This window comes from Schistocerca nitens, chromosome 5, assembly GCF_023898315.1.
Source record: "Schistocerca nitens isolate TAMUIC-IGC-003100 chromosome 5, iqSchNite1.1, whole genome shotgun sequence".
Lineage (NCBI taxonomy): Eukaryota > Metazoa > Arthropoda > Insecta > Orthoptera > Acrididae > Schistocerca > Schistocerca nitens.
Window position 1 is genome coordinate 26,630,153 of NC_064618.1, and position 19,248 is coordinate 26,649,400.

Genomic DNA, 19,248 nt, shown 5'->3' on the forward strand with positions numbered 1-19,248 from the left:
TCATGATAACGTGCTCCATTGAGCGTAGGTGGAAGAACAAGACATCACCAACAATGCCTGCAAGAACAAGACATCACCAACAATGCCTGCCCAAACGTTCACAGAAAATATGTGTTGACGACGTGATTGCACAATTGCGTGCGGATTCTCGTCAACCCACACATGTTGATTGTGAAAATTTACAATTTGATCACATCGGAATGAAGCCTCATCCGCAAGGAGAACATTTGCACTCAAATGAGGATTGACACATTGTTGGATGAACCATTCGCAGAAGTGTACCCGGGGAGGCCAATCAGCTGCTGATAGTGCCTGCACACACTGTACATGGTACGGAAAGAACTGGTTCTCCCGTAGCACTCTCCATACAGTGATGTGGTCAACGTTACCTTATACAGGAGCAACTTCTCTGACGCTGACATTAGGGTTATCGTCAACTGCACGAAGAATTGCCTCGTCCATTGTAGGTGTCCTCGTCGTTCTAGGTCTTCCCCAGTCGCGAGTCATAGGCTGCAACTGCAATGTTCCGTGCTCCCTAAGACGCCGATCAATTTCTTCGAACGTCTTCCTGTCGGGACACCTTCGTTCTGGAAATCTGTCTCGATACAAACGTACGGCGCCACGGCTATTGCCCCGTGCTAATCCATACATCAAATGGGCATCTGCCAACTCCGCATTTGTAAACATTGGACTGACTGCAAAACCACGTTCGTGATGAACACTAACCTGTTGATGCTACGTACTGATGTGCTTAATGCTAGTACTGTAGAGCAATGAGTCGCATGTCAACACAAGCACCGAAGTCAACATTACCTTCCTTCAATTGGGCCAACTGGCGGTGAATCGAGGAAGTACAGTACATACTGACGAAACTAAAATGAGCTCTAACATGGAAATTAAGCGTTTCCGGACACATGTCCACATAACATCTTTTCTTTATTTGTGTGTGAGGAATGTTTTCTGAAAGTTTGGCCGTACCTTTTTGTAACACCCTGTAGTCTCAAAGCACTCAATAGCGAGTTACCACAAGTTGCGACCGCAATTGCAACAAAATTTTGGTTTTTCGTATGAGACGTTTACATGTACATTTCAAGTGTGTGCACAATATTTGCCATCAGCAGTTACACTGCACTTGACAATCGTGCACATGTTCAGTCACTGAGTTCAAAAAATGCGTTCTTGGCAAAAGATTACGAGGACAAACTTGACCGCAGAGTATAAAGTTCCGGATTCAGAGTTTCTTATCACAGTAGGAACACTTCATGGACGGCCGCGTGAATCAGTCTTCCGAGACATACTGCGTTTGAACATCAAATACACGTGCGGGTGACATTTGAAACCTCTGTTTCCCTGAAGTTAGCATATCCAGCTACAGTCCGGGAACACCAAACAAAGAATATCAAGACGTTGAACAAAATTGATTGTGTAAAAATACAGTCACTCATTGTGTAAGAAACATGAATGAAACTAAATTCCTCGACGATGGTGTGAACTGATAGCCGTTAACTATTGTTAAGGATACTGTGATCTTCAGTCCGCTCCAGCACCGCCTTTAGCTGTCTAAGAATAACACATCAAGTGGCCGAATGTCAGGTGTGCATCCAGGGCGGATGGTCTTGCCTTGCATGCACCGCATTTTGCGATCGGATACCATCGGTATGATTCCTGTCACGATGTGTCCCGAGCGAATCAACCAGTAGAAGAGACTCCTTCGCTGCATATGGGAAGCAGACATCGTGAAAAAATTGCGGCCGGATTTGTTTGGTAATTAGGTCGGATTTCGAGGCAACCTGAATGAGAATTTGCGGTTCCAGCACGTGTTGCGCTACTCGCGCTCCACATTGACCTCTAGGCTACTGATAAACTACCAGCGTCTTTGGAAACACGTATCCACTTGCCGACGTAACGGGTTGGATGGTGTAAGAATGAGTTATTGCATGATCACTCCTCACCGAACTTAACGACTTCAATCCTCTGAAATGCAGAGTTCACGATGAGTCAAGTTCTTTCCATATACCATTTTGATCGGTATCATAAATCCGTGTACTTTCCATGGTGTTTCTCATTTTTACCTCCTTGCGAAACTTGTCACATCTTCCATTCGTGTCATCATCAGTATTCCGGGCTTTAGTGGTTACACCTCTTGGTATTGCCTGTGGATCTAGATAGTGTCTCCATTTCAACCTTGCAACCCACCGATGGATAGACCAGTGAATTGCGTCAGTCCTATTCGTCGGTACTTTTCCAAACCTCAAGAACGAATATCCCTGTCATGAACATTAGCGCCTAGAACAGTTCCCTCGTGCTGACTGGGTGTTGTGTGCTGTCCTTAGGTTAGTTTTAAGTAGTTCTAAGTTCTAGGGGACTGATGACCATAGATGTTAAGTCCCATAGTGCTCAGAGCCATTTGAACCATTTTTTTCTTTTTTTTTTTTTTTGAACAGTTCCCGCCAGCTACGTAACCGCCCAGCACCTAAGTTCTGAGCGCTGGCCTTCCTCCCATTTCTCTAGCACTTGACGTAAATGTCTTCCGCCATGCGATTCCGTTTCTGTACTGTATTGAAGCTTAATCTTTTAGTTTTCCCAGAATCCTGGAAAGCAGGTATGTCTTTGCCTTTTCAGAGATCCCACTTCTTCCTCTTCGGTGGGCTTGGCAGATTAGTAGGCGACTCGCTTCCGTCATTTCGTAACGGCTCTTCGTCACTATCAGGTTCTCGATCATCTATAAGTTTCTTACAGTCAGATAAGTGTTCATCTACACATCATTTTCTTCAGTATAGACTATTGTATTTTCGTGATTTATGTTATTGGCATTGCTTGCTACTGTTTCATGGCTAACACTCGTGCTCACTATGTTTTTTTTTTTTTTTTTTTTTTTTTTAAAAAAAAAAAAATCTTTATTATCAAAACCATTTATAATGATACATAAAACAACCCACTACCTTACTACATTAGTGGGTCCTAACATTAATACATTTGTATTAAAATGTTGCAGCTATATTAGTGTTAGTTGGTGAGCTACAGTTATACTTTATTAATAACAATGGGCATCTAATATCTACATGTACTATGTATTTCCTATTCTTATGACTAGTCTAATTTGTATATATATACTGCAGCATCACATGTGTGCCAGCAAAGATATAAACCTACTTGCTTTTGCCTTGCTCTTCGAGCTAAACCCGAAGAGCATGCCCCTGGCACTGGGCTGGCCTCGATGTTATTTTGCTGCAGTCCCTATCTTAATTTCCTATAACTAAATCCTACAAACTAACTAATCCTACGTCAAATCCGGTGTGTGTCACGTTCGGTGTTTATTCCCCACCCCCCCTGATCCTGCACGTGGCGGATTCCAACTTAGATGTAGTCGGCCGATCCACGCACAGGCGGTATGGGAGTAGGGCTCCTAGACGCAATTGGTAGTTATTGTATCTCGCCTAAATAGTCAATGAGAACTTTTCGAGATACCTCGTTAGCCAAGCTGTTTAAGGTCTGAAATGTTCCCTCTTGTCTGAGTATTTGGTATGTGTCGCGGTTGGGTAGTCTGTCTCGTAGTGTGTTGGCAACATCATTGAAGAGTGGACATTCGTGAACTACATGCTCAGGTGTACCCTCCGGATCGCCACAGTCACACGCTGGTGTCGCCCTCTTCCCAAATCGACATAAATAAGTCGGGTAGGGTCCATGGCCAGTGAGAAAGTGGATCAACCCTCGCGTAGGCTCGAAGTACTTTAGTTCAAGACGTTCCCTGACATCAGGTAGGAACTGAAAGGTTCTTCGTCCCGTCTCTTCTGCCTCCCAAGTCTCCTGCCAGAGCTCCTCCCCTCTTTTCCTTATCTCTCGCTTATCCCCCACTCTAATACCCATTATGTCCGCAATCTTTTCATAGTTTCCTTTCTTGGCCCAATACCACGCCGCCTGCTCCCTTATCTTTATGTCCAGGGGGCAGAGCCCCATTATGGCTAATAGGGCCCCCCCCGGAGATGTTCTATAGGCACCTACTGCTCTTAGTACCATGTTTCTCTGGACCCTTCTCACGGCCATGGCAGGCACAACCCTCGTGAGCCTGTGCGCCCAGACTCCCGAGCCATATCCCACAACCGAGGTTAAAATACTATTGTGATAAAGTTTAATTAAGTGTGGAGGAAGATGAAATCTTTTGTGACCTATTGAAATGAGATTATTTAATATCTGAAGGGCTCTTTGGGAGACAGTATCAATGTGTTTTCCGAAGTTCCACTTCTCATCAATGATGATTCCCAGGTAACGTGTCTCTCGTCGTCGGAGAACTGGTGAACCGTCTATTCTTACTGTCGGGTTTCTGATGAGTTGTCCTTTTAGTAATAAGTAGGTTGATTTACTAGGTGAAATCATCATTTTAGTCGTGCGGCACCACTGTTGGAGTTTCTCTAAAGCTGTCTCTATTTTTGGTTCAATGTCCTCGCGGCTACGGCCACCGACCAACAGAAGGAGGTCATCCGCATAGGCTATCACATCTAGCACCTCATTACTTTGCTGTAATCTATCTAATAAAGGCTCCATGTGGATGTCCCAAAAAAGGGGTCCTAAGACAGAACCTTGGGGACATCCTTTCGTAATTACCTTCCCAACTCTTTCGCTAGATGATGATAACCAGACCTCTCGATCCTTACAATAGCTCCTCAGGCAACCATATAGCGGCCCTGGACACTCTTTCTCCCGCAAGCAGGAGAAGAGCGAAGGCCACCACAGGTTGTCAAAGGCGCCACTGATATCCACCATGATGCCGACCACGTATTTGTGAGGGGTCGAGCCACAGACCTCGGCCGCCAGAGCAATTGCATCAGATGCCGATCGCCCCGGCCTGAACCCGAACTGCCTGTCACTCATCCCACACAAAACCCGGTGTGCTGTCAGTCTGTCAGCTAGTAATTTCTCTAATACTTTGCCAAATACGTCCAACAGGCAAATCGGCCTGTATGATTTTACTTCTGCAGGGTCCTTTTCTGGTCCTTTCTTTATAATTACTACGTTCGCCATTTTCCATTTCTTCGGAAATCTTTTCTGTCTGACGCATTCGTTATATAGATGTGTTAGTGGCGCAATTAGCTGAGGCGCCAGAAACTGCACTACCTCCGCCACAATGCCGTCTGGCCCAGGTGCTTTCCCTTTTTTTAGTGATCTTATGTGGGTTGCCACCTCCTCCTCTGAGAAGGGGTAGACAGCCGTTTCATTAATATATTCCTCTTGATCTTCTTCTCTAAGTTGCTTCTGCCCCTCTGTCTCCCCATCCGCATTATCGTCAGGCAACAGGGACCGGAGAAGGACCCCCGCAGTCTCCTGCCAGGACTCCGTCATCCCATCCCCGTGCCTGACTGTTGATAGTTCCAGAGGAGAGCGGATTTTTTCCCTTACCAATTTGTACGGAAGCCCCCATGGGTCAGTGACTAGCTGGTTAAGCACGAAGTTTTCCCAGCTTCTCATCCTGACTTCGCGCAGTTCCTTTTGGAACTTCCGCTTTTCCTCTCTGTATAGTATCTGCCACCTTTGTCGTTCCTGCCAGACGACACTGCGCTGGTAGTGCTTCCTCAGCCTTCTGACAGACTGACGCAGTTCCCCCAGTTCAGCAGTCCATGGTGACGGAGAGGCCGCCATGGCCCTCCTCCTTGTCGGTACGGCTGCTTTCACCGCTCTTGTCACTGCATTCACCAGTTCCTCAGCTCTCTGGTCCACGTCTATGTCCAGTTGTACGTCACCTTCTGGTAATGGAGGAATGTCACACTCCCTCGCTAGACGTTCCCAATTTGCTCTCTTGTAGTTCAGTTGCACCTCCCACCCCATGGCCCAGCGGCACTCTCTTTCTCCCAGGGTGAAACATATTAGATTGTGATCACTTGTGGTAGCGTTTTCTATGACTTTCCAGTTTTGGATAATGTTTGCCATGTTTGGAGTTGCAAGGGTAACATCAATATTTGTGCCCTGTCCTCCCCCTGCAGCGTAGGTAGGAGGATTGCCGGCCTTATTTGCAACCACAAGTTGCGATGCCATTATGAATTCTTCGACTTTTTCACCGTTAGCGTCCCTTGTGCCGCTGTACCACAGGGGAGATTTGGCATTGATATCAGCTGTTATCACGAGCTTTCTCCCCTGTAACGCCGTGGTGACTCTCGCTAGATGGTCTAGGTGATGTTCTATGCTATCCCCATACTGGAAGTACATGTTTATGAGAGTCATGGTCCCCATAGGGGTTTGTAGCTCCACGACATTACAGTGGCTTGTTGTGAATTGCGAGAGCGTAGTGACTCTTAGGAGTCTATTTGCAATTATAATTGCTGCCTTCGGGTCGTCCCCTCTGCTGACTATTTGCCAGCCCGTGGCAGCGAAAGCTATTTTTCCGGCCAGGGAGTATGGCTCCTGCAGACAGAGTACATCTAGTCTCCTCTCCTCCACCTCCCTTCGGAGCTCTTGCATGACGAGTCTGCTGTTATGAGTATTAAGCTGTCCAATAGTTATTTTCGTCATGGGAAGTAAGTGTGTATTCGGTCATGTGGCCAAGTCTTGCTCCAGTCGAATGCAATCCGTCCGTGTGCTAAAACTGATTGTTCGTAAATGTCTTTTAGATTAAATGTCTCACCTCGTCTTTCAAAAACTTTCATGAGCAGATCTCGCAAGGCTCCGAAGTCGGTGGGAAGATTCACTGATTTTAGCTGGATCCTGTCAACAGCCTCCATAACCGAGAAGGTTATCTTTCTGCCTTCTTTATGCCCTACGCGGACCACATGTCGTAAGGCAGTGGTCAGGGTAGCCGGCTGCTCCAACCTGGATAGTTGCATGGTGTACTCCAAATTGGGGTACACCCTGACTGGATCAACTGGTGGCAGTCTGACTATTGGTGAACTTTGTGTTGTTGGGCTCGTACTCGAGCTTGTTACTGTATTTTCTTGTATGGGTTGTTGATTATGATTGTCTTTAAGCGTTGCCACAGCCACAGGATGCCCTTGCCGTTGCTGGTGTAATTCCGGCTTTTTTCCCCGGCTTTCAGAGGAGAGAGTTTCAACCATGAGGGGGAGATCAGTTTGTATGCCAATGTCCATAGTTGTAAATTCGGTTTGTATAGCCTTGTCTATTGTTTCAGTTTTAGTGGTGCCCGAGAGCGACCTCAAGAAATCCTTGAATCTGTTTGCCCTCATGGCGTCCCTCCTCCTTTTGCTCGGGGACTTTCGCTTTGGCATCCTGTTCGGTATGCCGGGCTCAGCCATAGTCGGTTCTAGCAATTAACCTTTGCTCCAACATTTTGTATGTCGGGCAATTCCTGCCTGTGGCTCCGCAAGACTTCTTCCCACGATTTTTGCACGGTATGCAGACTGCAGCCGCCTTGCAATCTTTGCGGCCGTGACCGTGTTCCCCACACCTGGTGCATGCCGGCTCCCTGGTGCACAGCCTCAAGACGTGGTCCAAGTCCCCACAGTTGTGGCAACGAGGTACCACGACATAATCCCTAGTATTTATGGCGTGAAAGCCAACATATATTCTGCCCATTGTTATTATTTTTCTCCACATCTGTGCTGATACCTCGGCGACGTGATGTACAACATCACGACCCCTTGGCCCAGTTTTAAATTTTAATTTGAAACTGTTTTTGAATTCCTCTTCATCTATATCATCAAAGTTTTGCATTCTGATTGTATCTGACAGTTCGTCATTGGACATGATTGTTGGAACGTCATATAGTATGACGAGAGGATTTCTTTTCCTCGGTGGTTCGCATTTGACCACCGAGTTCAGTTTTTGGTTGTTTAGCAATTTATCTTTATCCTCCTCAGAGGCTACTTCTACAATAACAGAGTTTCTACTCGGTTTAACTTTTTTGATTTTGATTTTGTCTTTCACCGGGTCTATGCTTTTTGTGAATAATTCTTGAATCTTTTTCACACTTGTGTCTTGCCCAGGTAGTGTCCTGAGGAAGACTGCTGTGTCTGTTCTCTTTGTCATTCTTTCAATGGTGTCTTTTGTCGTGTTTTGTGGGCGCTTAGTGGGCGCTTGCGCGGCCACGGCCGCCCACGTCTTTGTCGGTTGGCTCCTTAATCTACTGTTCTCCTTTTCTAATTCCTCTACCCTACCTTCTAGTTTGGCGTGGGCAATAGCCCAAACTGAAAGCTCATTTTTGATAATGGCAAGTCCTGCTTGGCTTATTTTTCCATTTTTAATCTGCTGCTCCATGAGCGACATAATTCTCGTATATCGTCCCATGACTGTTTCATTCTCTGCCTGTCCCTGCTCGTCCTGAGGAGAGGGATCAGGCGCAAAGGAAGCTCGCTGAGGCGCACACGAATCACTCGTTTCGTTCGTAGCCATATTTAACGAGTGATGAAAAGAAGTGGGAGCCCGTCTCTTGCCCCGGACCGGCTCCACTGGCATGGGGGGGGACTTCTGCAGCTCGCCCACCGACCTCGCCCCTAGGTCAAGGGCACTCCAGAGCTGCCGGGTTCAGCGCGCCGTCACCAGCGCACTGGTCCCCATCGATGGCCCCGTCGTCGACGATTTCACACGACGCTCCTCGGCAACTGCACCCCGCACTCCGGAGAGGCGGATGCACCCCTCGCCCTTCGCCGCCTACTTGCCCGAGTTTCCACCAGAGGGCCAGGGACCCACTCCTACTCAGGTGGTGGGTCGGTCCCCCAGTCGTTCAGCGGTCTGGGCCCATCTAACCTAGCCCAGGCGATGTCACCACCTCCTGGGTTTGGCAGAACACGCCCCGGTTACCCAGGGGCGCGGCGAAGCACCCTTGCCGACTCGCGCCGTGATCCCACGCCGACAAACGAGGTCGCCGGCATGCAGAGCACCTGCTGGTCTGTGCCCTGCGAACAGAAAGGGACTGGTGTTCGGTCCCTCGACACAGCTCCCCCTGTGCCACGCACCCTTCGCTTTCGCATCGGGTTGGGTCGCAGCTCTCCCTTTTGTCGCGAGGCAGAATGCCAAGCTTAACATCTGGCACCACGGGAAGGCGGAAAGAGCCACTTGGGAAGGAGAGGCTATGAGAGACGCATCACTTCCCCTGTGAGGACTGCCACGGCACACCCGACTGGAAAGCGATACGCCCCAGTGCGAGCTTCCGTGCCTTACGGCGCGCTGGTAACGGGCGGGCCCGCACCAAGACGCGCCGTCAAGTGACTGACCTCACGCCAGACTGCTCACTATGTTTGCAGGATTCATTATCACAGGTTTATGCTGACAGTGACAGTAGCGTGACGCGCTAGGAAATCGATAAAACCACATTCGATAAGGCGCGGTGTATATCGACGATAGCATACACTGCAAATACTTGCGTTAGCTAAGGGAATACTGTTTACTGTGACTACTGTCACATATCACATTAGATGTGGTCCACTGTGAGCGGAATATCGCACTTCATAGCTTACTGTGTAAGTCGCGATGGCAGTTAGTTTCTACAGTTTTGTAATCAGCACCTCAAACATATTAATTAAAACCTCAAGTCAACTGCAATTGCGATTGCAACTTGCTGTAACGTCCTTGTCTGTGTTACGTCCAAATTTCGGCATTCTTGTCCCGCTCTGACGTCATTTTCTTCCCCTATTTTGTAAAGAATCGCACTCCGATGCACAAAATAGATTAAAACAGCATAATTGATGCTTATAGTCTGGGTAATCTGCGCTCCATTTTAAGAAAAGTAATTTTTTCACGCGTATCAATACTTATGACGTCACATGTCCTGAACTGCGTGTCGTACAATGATATAAGTTTGCTGGTACATTCGGTGATATAAGTGGATATTGTCTACCAAATGTATTGTCAATAGTGTTAATAGTAAAGCTGTTATAAATTAAAACATTATGCCTGATGCTCAAGCTGGACTACATGCATAAACAGCGAAAATGTCGTAAGCAATAAACTTTTTTCCTGTCATTGTTTTCTGGGAGACGTCATCGAGAAAAAATTAGTAGAGATTTGAAATTATATCCGAAGCTCGTTGCAAGTCAGTGGTATTTTAATCCGTCGATTCTAGAGGGATTTAAATTTTTAAATTTTGTCAGTGATTATATGAAGTACTGTAATTGAAATTATTGTTCCCCCTGAAGACCATTAGATGGGCGACGAATTTAGGAGTTTAGTTTTTTTCGGGACGACAGCCGATTTCTTTCGACCCTCACGAATTTCGGTCAGTCATAACAGTCTTCTCCGCTGGTGATTGACTACGGAAAGTGGAAAAGAGCGATTGGAAGGACTGCTGTTGAATTAGGACTTTGTAAATATCCTTAAAAATGATCCAATGAAAAGCCTCACGTGGAATTTCTGCTTTTCTCATTGTTTGAACGCTCGCTGTAAACAAATCATCCGTCCACTTTCAGAGCTAGATTTCTTTTAACAATAAGAAAGGTTTTGTAAGGTCGTAGCATCTCAGTAGCGCCGTTAGTCCATGTTTGTAAAAAGTTAAGAGACACCCGTAGTTCGACATCGGCGTCTTGGGGGACCTTTCTTGTGAGTGAATGGCGCAGTGTGTTCAGCTCGCCGCGGCTTTCCCGGTCGCTGTACGCAGCACAGCGGGGCAGCTGTTGTTCCAGTCGCTACAGCTGTGTGTGGTATCTGCAGCCGTGCAGCCAGCCAGCCGGCCAGCCCGCAGCTCAGATTAGATAGCCTGGGCTGCCGCCGCCAAGGCAGAGGCAAAGCTGCAGAGCACACGCAGCCGCACCGATGTTATTACGTTTCTCTGCAGGAAACGCCGCTTAGTTCTAAGTCCAAAGTAGACTTCCGAGGAGAAATTTCGGGCCATTTTGAAAATTTTTATGGTTAATACAGGCATCAAACAAGGTGACGGGACACTCTCCGTTAGTTTTCAACCTTAAAACTAATCCACTAGTTGCGACAACTAAAATCGGAGCTTAACATTTAACTTTTACCTGTTTTTGTGGGCTTTTAACCCGTCTCGTATTCGGGCTCCGCGATTTCGTTTTATTTAACTTCGCGGCCGAATGCCCTCTCTATCACTTCAGGTACCCGTGGGGTGGCCGCGACATGTTAACCTCGTCGACTATCGAAGGGGGCGGGCTGGCAGCAGCTTAGTACGCTGCTCTGCAGCCTACAGACTTTTTAAAACGTAAGAAGAAGATAAGAAACAATAAAAGCAGGCGATAAACGGTGACTTAAATTGAAAAACGGCGAAAAATTGTGGAGAGTTAAAACATAAAACAAAGGGTTGGCAATGCTAATAAAATACACAGAAAGCAGACAGGTAAAATAGTAGACAGACAATTGGAAAAACATGGCGACCGTCTGGTTTCTGTTCGCAAGAGATATGAAAATCACACCCAGCGACAGTATGATTTCCGTTCGCAACACTTCGGGAAAGACACACGACACTGAAGAGAATCTTATGTCGTATCGGGACGGTTGACTCGCCACTATGTATCTAAGGGAGGGAAATCGTGCGTGTTTAAACTTTGTTCCGCGTGTGACCGTGTTTTAGCTGTTTGCGTGACTCAGTGTCTGAGGCGGGAAGCGGGGACGAGGCCGGCCCCGGCGGCGGGTCGCCCACAGGCCAGAGCGGCGAGCGTTGAGCCACACGGCACGGCCGGGCGCAGCTCGACACGGGGCAGTCGCTCACAGCGAGAACTAACATTGGCATACAGGGCTCGGTTCTGCCAGGCGACCTGCCGATTCCGTGTCGGCGCTTTCAAACAGTGTACACGCGAATAGAAATCCGTAAAGAAAACGTACAAACAACAAAAGAAGGTACATGTCGAGCGACAGTGTGGCATCCAAAATTCTAGAAAATCAATAACGAAAAACCGAGAGAGCTGTTCATTTCAGATACTTCTGAAGAGAACTCGGAAAGAGCGTCTGGGCCTTCAAAAGACATTCATAACAAAAATTCGTATAAAAATAAAGAAAACTGACGGATTTAAATACGTTCGTCAAAACAGATTGTCTTTACGGAGTTGGAATGACTCTATAGGACGTAGACTTCATGGAACGAAGCTCCAAACATGTCTTCGGAAATTTACATCAAGTGTGTATAACGTTTGCCATGATTTGTCGACAAACATGTATGTATGTATACATATTACATAAAAGTATCCCTACAACGATATTTTGTTTACATATTTGAATTTTCTGTGCCAAACTGGTTTAGAAGCGCACACTTTAATATCAGAAATAGAACCCTCGTCGAACAGTGTAATCGAGCAATACTCCAGAATGGGTCGCACAAGTGTTGTGGCTGCAGTTTTACAAAAACTGTGCAAATTGGGACTGAAAGTATAGGTTCCTGCGTGTTTCGCAACTGGTAAGTTCACACGGTATTTCCGTGTATATTTTAACTTTTCCTATCGTTTATGGGGTTGGGTTGTTTGGGGAAGACCAGACAGCGAGGTCATCGGTCTCATCAGATTAGGGAAGGACTGGGAAGGAAGTCGGCCGTGCCCTTTCAAAGGAACCATCCCGGCATTTGCCTGAAGCGATTTAGGGAAATCACGGAAAACCTACATCAGGATGGCCGGACGCGGGATTGAACCGTCGTCCTCCCGAATGCGAGTCCAGTGTGCTAGCCACTGCGCCACCTCGCTCGGTGCTCCTATCGTTTATCTGCCTTTCATTTATCGACAGAATACGCTGTACCCATTTGCTCTGTAGACTGCTGCAGCGTCTCCGTCCATTGTCCACGCTATCGGCAGATACAGCTAATTAAACACGTACCTACCATTCGCGGCGTAAATTTGCACAGCAAACACCACGTGCCCACGTCCAGCACATCAGCGGCCGGCGTTGCCGCTAATTAGGGCGAGAGTGGCTGTTCCGAGAGACAACAGGTCCGGCACGTTCAGGCACTGTCACAAAGCACAAGCTGGCCGGCAACAGCTGACGAGGCGGCGGTGGCCAAAGCCCGCACGGCGTGCGGTCCGCGTCTGGCGCTCATCCTGTCGCCTGTCAGACACACTCCCCCCCCTCCTCCCCCCACCTCCCGCACTTACGTAAGCACCAAGAACAGCACAGTACATTTGACGGGCTGTTGGAGACCGGTTGTTCTATTTGGCGCAGTTCCAAGACTTGTAATTGCACGTCCGCAGCTGGTGTTACTTGGCATCAACTTTTGCTAGGCGGGCTGCAGGGTGTAATTTCCACGCGGAAGATGGCGTAAGCACCGTAGGCGCGGCGCAGAAGAGTTGGCCGCTGTGCGATCTGAGGTGCAGACAGTCGCTCGGCCAGCAGGGTCGGTCCCCCCCACCCTAACCTACTCCATCCCACCCTACCGTACCCTGCCCTACCCTCGCTGACGCCATCGCGCTGTTTGCTGTGTCCGCAGCGTCTTGTCTTTCCCGCTCCCTGTCGCTTCCCTCGAGCCCAACGCTGGTGACTGTCAGCTCTCTAGGAGTTACGGATGGACAACGGAATGAGGGTTCTTTACTCTTGGGGCCATTTCTTTATCTTATAGCGAGAATGGAACTGATTGTCGTGTGTGCTGAGTCGAGATTTGGCAACAACAACGGCCGACTTTTCAACCGTGTAAGTTCCCCCTGTACTTCACTCGTAACTCGCGTCTAAGAGTAACTTGATTTTACAATCGTGGCTCTGTTTGTCCTTGACAGCCAGGGTCTTCCTCGACTTTCGGAAAGCTTTCGAACAGTTGTGTCCGGATTTAGGACTGCCTTGCGGGAACAGCATTTCGTTCTGAACGGGATGCACTCCGCAGAAGTAAAGCTCAAGAGTTACACAAGAGAGTGTTATGGGAGTGTTGTTGTTTACTGTTTATTACACGATATCGCAGGAGGAAGGTCAGTATTGAAGGATATGACACGAACGACCGTTCGAAGCAAGAAAAGTCTGGACAACAAGGGCTCTAAAATATGTATATATAGAGCTACGGGCACTTCTTCATCTTCCATTCTACGAAACTGATCTCTTCCACTGGAAGCGTTGTGCTTTGCATATTTTGAGAAGAGTGAGTATGGACCAAAACGTGAAGTAATTGTCTGCTAAATAGAGGCTCTAAAATGCACACTTTAGGAGCAATGAGCACTTGTTCGGCAGAAGGCATTTGTTTCACAGCAGCGAAGATGAACAATTGATCGTAGCTGTTACGATATGCACTTTAAAGCTCATCTTTATTGGACTTTTTTTTCTTATGTTGTTCCATACTCCGCCCAACAAATGGAAAGCAAAGAGGTTACAGCACAAGATATTCGTGTCACAGTATCGAAGATGAAATGCTTATAGCTCTTATAGTATTCACTTTACATCCCATTTTTACCAGGCTTTTTTGCTTCAGGTGACCTTCCAGAAATCTGATTTATTGCACATAAGTATGCGAAGAAATTAGTTATGCTCGACTGCGCTACCGGCGGTTGCTCGGTGGAAATAGTAACAACCGTGAGATGCCCAGCGGCGACGGAAAGTGGATTCAGCTGCGAATTGATTTCAGGGACAACCCTGTACCTGTTACCATTCACATTACATATCGCGTGGTTTACAGCGACAGTTGAGTCATCTAGAAGTAGAAACAAATTAAGTAATTTTTGATATTTTGTCGCAGTAAAATGATACGTTCACCGAACAAAAAGTTCGTCGCCCGTAGAGAAATCATTACATGCATCATGTGACAATGAGTACTTCCGCTCCTAGACTCGGTAACCGAATGGACTCTGTTAGGAAGTGAGTCCACAAGTTACGTCGCGTCCAGGTTAAACCACTCGCTGTGGATTTGCTCGCGTAATTCCCAGAAACTGTAGGGATGCTGATGGCCTCGTTTTGCGTTCAAGCCACCTGATTTTGTTCGCCAGCCGAGATGGGTTGGGGGAGTGTTCAGAAAACCAGTCACAGATTCTTGCAGCCCAATGAGCTCAGCCGTCGTCGTCTTTCACGCGCCAGTGCGAGCAGTGGCCTCTTGCGATCACTTTGCGTTCAGTGTTACCTCGCAGTAACAGATCGGGGTGCGCCTTCGTTCATTGCCTGCAGCAGCTGCTGTCGGATTCGCAAGCGATTTTGACTCACGTCCCGTGGAACGCGTCTTCGGTCCCTCTCAGACCACAATCATGACGTCGTGTTTCGTGGCCACTTGTGTTACACCACGGCTTGCCGATACGTCGAGCAGCCTGCCGCGAAACAACAACAGATCCAGCAACTTCACACACCGTATGGCCGTGGGCATGGCCAGACGCGATCGCCGCATTTTGCCAACCCGTCACGTCCTTACATTTACCAATGTTTACACGCAATGTGCGCTTGAAACATGAATGTCTCACTGATCGCTACTGCCTTATGCTCACGTAGTTAAACTTCTCAGTCTAGTTACGTCGATTGAAAGAGGGATATTCGAGTCGTTGCTTTTGGTACGTTTCCTTCAATTACCTATCTATCGAATAGTGAAAGACTGTCGCTGGTAGACACCTGGCTGGGATAATTGATCAAGTGATAATTGATCAGTTATCGACTGGGGTTCAAAATTATTAAATTACTAAAATTGCTATTAAAAATAGGGGTTATTGGTAGAAGAGTGAAAATTAAGGTGTGTGTATTTTTTAATGCCACATCATAAAAAAATAATTAAAAGATCTGTCCATAAAATAAAACAAAAAAATTGTGGGGTGGACCACCTGCATCACTTAGGGGTATGAAAAATAGATTACGACCGATTCTCAAATCTACCGAATATACGTATTAAATTTCATCAGAATCGATCGAGCTGCTTTGGAGGAGTATGACAACTAACACTGTGACATGAGAATTTTATATATAAGGATCTGGCTGGAGCGGCGTGAGGGAGTCGCAGGTACTGCTTACATACCACGTTGCTTAGGCGAATCACCTTCAAAATTCAGCGATTTTATCACGTGGTTGCATTGTGGGCTATGTGTATCCAGACTGCTGGGCTGATAATACACACTGCTACCATCACTGTCTCAGTATTTGTCCGGAAAAACCAATTCATTCAGAGGTAATGCCATACCTCGATTTATAAAGACAGTATAGCTTTTAACGTGGATACTTGTATGCATCTGTAGAACCAATACCGCTTGTGACAGTAGTTGTTGCGATCGGTTTTCTTAACATCAGGCAGTTTGTAAGACGATTACGCCTCTCTTTCTACGACAGAGCGGTATCACTCGCAAGAAAACATTAGACGTGTCCACCCATCATTGATTTTCTCTCAGTATTATTTAGTATCGTCTGCAGTCATTTATTTGCGAAGTATTATACTTAGTAGTAGTAGGGGATGTGTGATAGGATCACCTTGAGCTTTAGACTTATAAAGTATGTGTTTGTGTTCCAAAATATGCAAAGGAAAGAGTATCTAAAGTGATAACGATGGTACAGATATTTCTATTTACAGAGCCACTGCGCTCAGCAGGGGGTATTTCCGATACTTCGTTCATTGTCGAATGTCATTCGATTGAGACCGCAATCCTAACTTTTCGTTGTTAAGTACAGGTATAAAATATATGTGAGGGTGGTTTCTTAGGATGATGATTCTGTCTATGCGTGCAGTGTAGGTGACTCTTGCCCGAATGATTCACGTTTCCTGTTAACGGTAGGAGCCGGGCGAATGTAGATGACTTAACGATCGAATAGCGAACTAAGTAGGTGTTGGATAGCTTTAGTGATGGCATAGAAATTTGAGAAGTTTGAATAAGGGGGGGGGGGGGGTGTTTGCGCTGGACCGTTACTCCTTCCCATGTAAATTGTTCGGTTGACTACTTCTGCACATGTCGCACAATTATTTAGTTGAGAGAAGATCGATTGTGTGCATCTAGCAGGTGGAAGACACGTTTGCTGGTTCTCTAGACATGAGAAACACCTTAGTTGGGTTTGTAAATTATAGGGATGATATGGAATATGTTAATCACCGACATCGGTATTCTCGAGTGGAAATATCATTTTCCTCTGTTTGTTTCGAGTCCTCACGTGAAGGGCCTCGCACGCGGGATGTGTGTCTAGTTACTCAGTGGTCTAGAGCACGCTCCACGTAGCTAAAGTTTCGGGTTTGTAGAGAAATAATTCCCAGTCTATATCTTCAGAATTATGTTGCACGAGCAATCGGTAGGATACTGCTGTCTGAAAACCATGAGAAAATATATTTGATCTTATGATCCCAGAGTCTGGAGATGGGTTTAGAAATAAGCAAGCAGGGAAGCAGAAACAGTAACGCGTTTGTGCCGAGGGGGGAATGAGCCCGAATTTGTAGAACAGTTGAGAGAGCGACTTGGGTCTGCGGAGGGCGGTCTGGTCAGCCGCTGGAGTGGATGACGCCGACCTGGTGCTGCGAGGAGTGTGTGCGATGCTGCCTGTCTTTGTGGTGTATGCGTGGATGATGTAAAAGGTGGCATTGTGTACGTTTAGTACTTCGAGTCGGTATGTGACGATATCTCTGGGACTTTGCAGGGTTTAATTGCCAGTGCAGTATGGAGATCTGTACAAAATACCGGGTGATCAAAAAGTCAGTATAAATTTGAAAACTGAATAAATCACGGAATAATGTAGATAGAGAGGTACAAATTGACACACATGCTTGCAATGACGTGGGGTTTTACTAGAACCAAATACTACAAAAGTTCAAAAATGTCCCGACAGATGGCGCTTCATCTGATCAGGATAGCAATAATTAGCATAACAAAGTAAGACAAAGCAAAGATGATGCTCTTTACAGGAAATGCTCAATATGTCCACCATCATTCCTCAACAATAGCTGTTAGTCGAGGAATAATGTTCTGAACAGCACTGTAAAGCATGTCCGGAGCTATGGTGAGGCATTGGCGTCGGATGTTGTCTTTCAGCATCCCTAGAGATGTCGGTCGATCACGATACACTTGCGGCTTCAGGTAATCCCAAAGCCAATAATCGCACGGATGAGGTCTGGGGGCCTGGGAAGACAAGCATGACGAAAGTGGCGGCTGAGCATACGATCATCACCAAACGACGCGCGCAAGAGATCTTTCACGCGTCTAGCAATATGGATTGGAGCGCCTCCTGCCTAAACATCGTACGTTCCAGCAGGTGTTTATCAGCCAGGCTGGCGATGATGCGATTCTGTAACATATCGGCGTACCTCTCACCCGTCACGGTAGCAGTTACAAAACCAGAATCACGCATTTCCTCGAAGAAAAAAGGCGCGATAACGGTGGATGTGGTAAATCCAACCCATACCGTCGTGCAATGGAGTTTCCACGACAGTTCTAGGATTTTCGGTAGCCCAAATTCTGCAGCTGTGGGCGTTGACAGACCCTCGGAGCGTGAAATGAGCTTCGTCGTACCACAACACGTTACTCAACCAATCGTCATCTTCCGTCATCATTTGAAACGCCCACACCGCAAATGCCCTCCGCTTCACTAAATCGCCAGGTAACAGTCCATGATGCCGATGAATTTTGTACGGATAGCATCGGAGGGTACGCCTGAGTGCCAACCAAACAGTAGTGTATAGAATGCCGGTGCGACGTACAACTGCACGAGCGCTGACTTCGCCGTGCATAGACGAACCCGCTACAGTCTCCAATTCATCCTGAACTGTCTCAGCAGCATTCCTTGTGCTTGGTCGGCCACTACGGGGTCTATCGTCTAAACAACCCGTGGCTTCGAACTTCAAAATCATTCTCTCCACAGCTGCATTTGTCAACGGACCTTTACCCACTCGAATCCCCTTCCTACGGCGATAGGATGGCAACGCTGATCACCCGGTACAATCATAATGCTCTATTCATTCACAAGACATCCTTTCTGCCACGACGCAGGACCATGTACAGACTGATTCGAACAAGATGGATGCAATGTATTTACGGAATGTTCTGAGAAAGCAATTGTTCAAAGACAGGATGAAGCAGACCATCCATCTCTGGCGGAGATGCTGTCACTCACCTGCCACTGTACTGTTAGGACATCTCCAGACCTGTAGCTGTAGGATACTGAAAATTCAGCACATTTTTCTCTTCTGTATGACAGTGCTTCGTATTCTGCTTGCGTAATTGTTCTGAATCGCCCCCGTCTGTGCTCAGACTGTGATCTATTTCCAAAAAAGGAGAATTCTTTGATGATTAAGGTTTTCGCAAGCTGTGTGAACGTTCAATCTGAGAGGTATATTGACAGCAGGACGAACATTTTGCTGCGAAGTGTGAGTCACTCTGGGTACCCAAGCACGGCTAGACACAGCTCGTATGTTCTGTGAGGAACGCGAGGAACAATGGACCCTGTGATATTCTGGAAACGATTTCTGCAGTGTCGCTCGGCAATTAGGCCTTCGCCGAACCGCAGATAGAGAGAGGGTTC

The 19,248-nt window shown here is 47.0% G+C and overlaps 1 protein-coding gene across 1 annotated transcript in view; it reads left to right on the forward strand.

The window, feature by feature from the left end:
* Nucleotides 1-19,248, forward strand: part of LOC126260973 (unc-112-related protein-like) — a 651,959-nt gene that overhangs the window by 82,551 nt on the left and 550,160 nt on the right. The window lies entirely within an intron of this gene.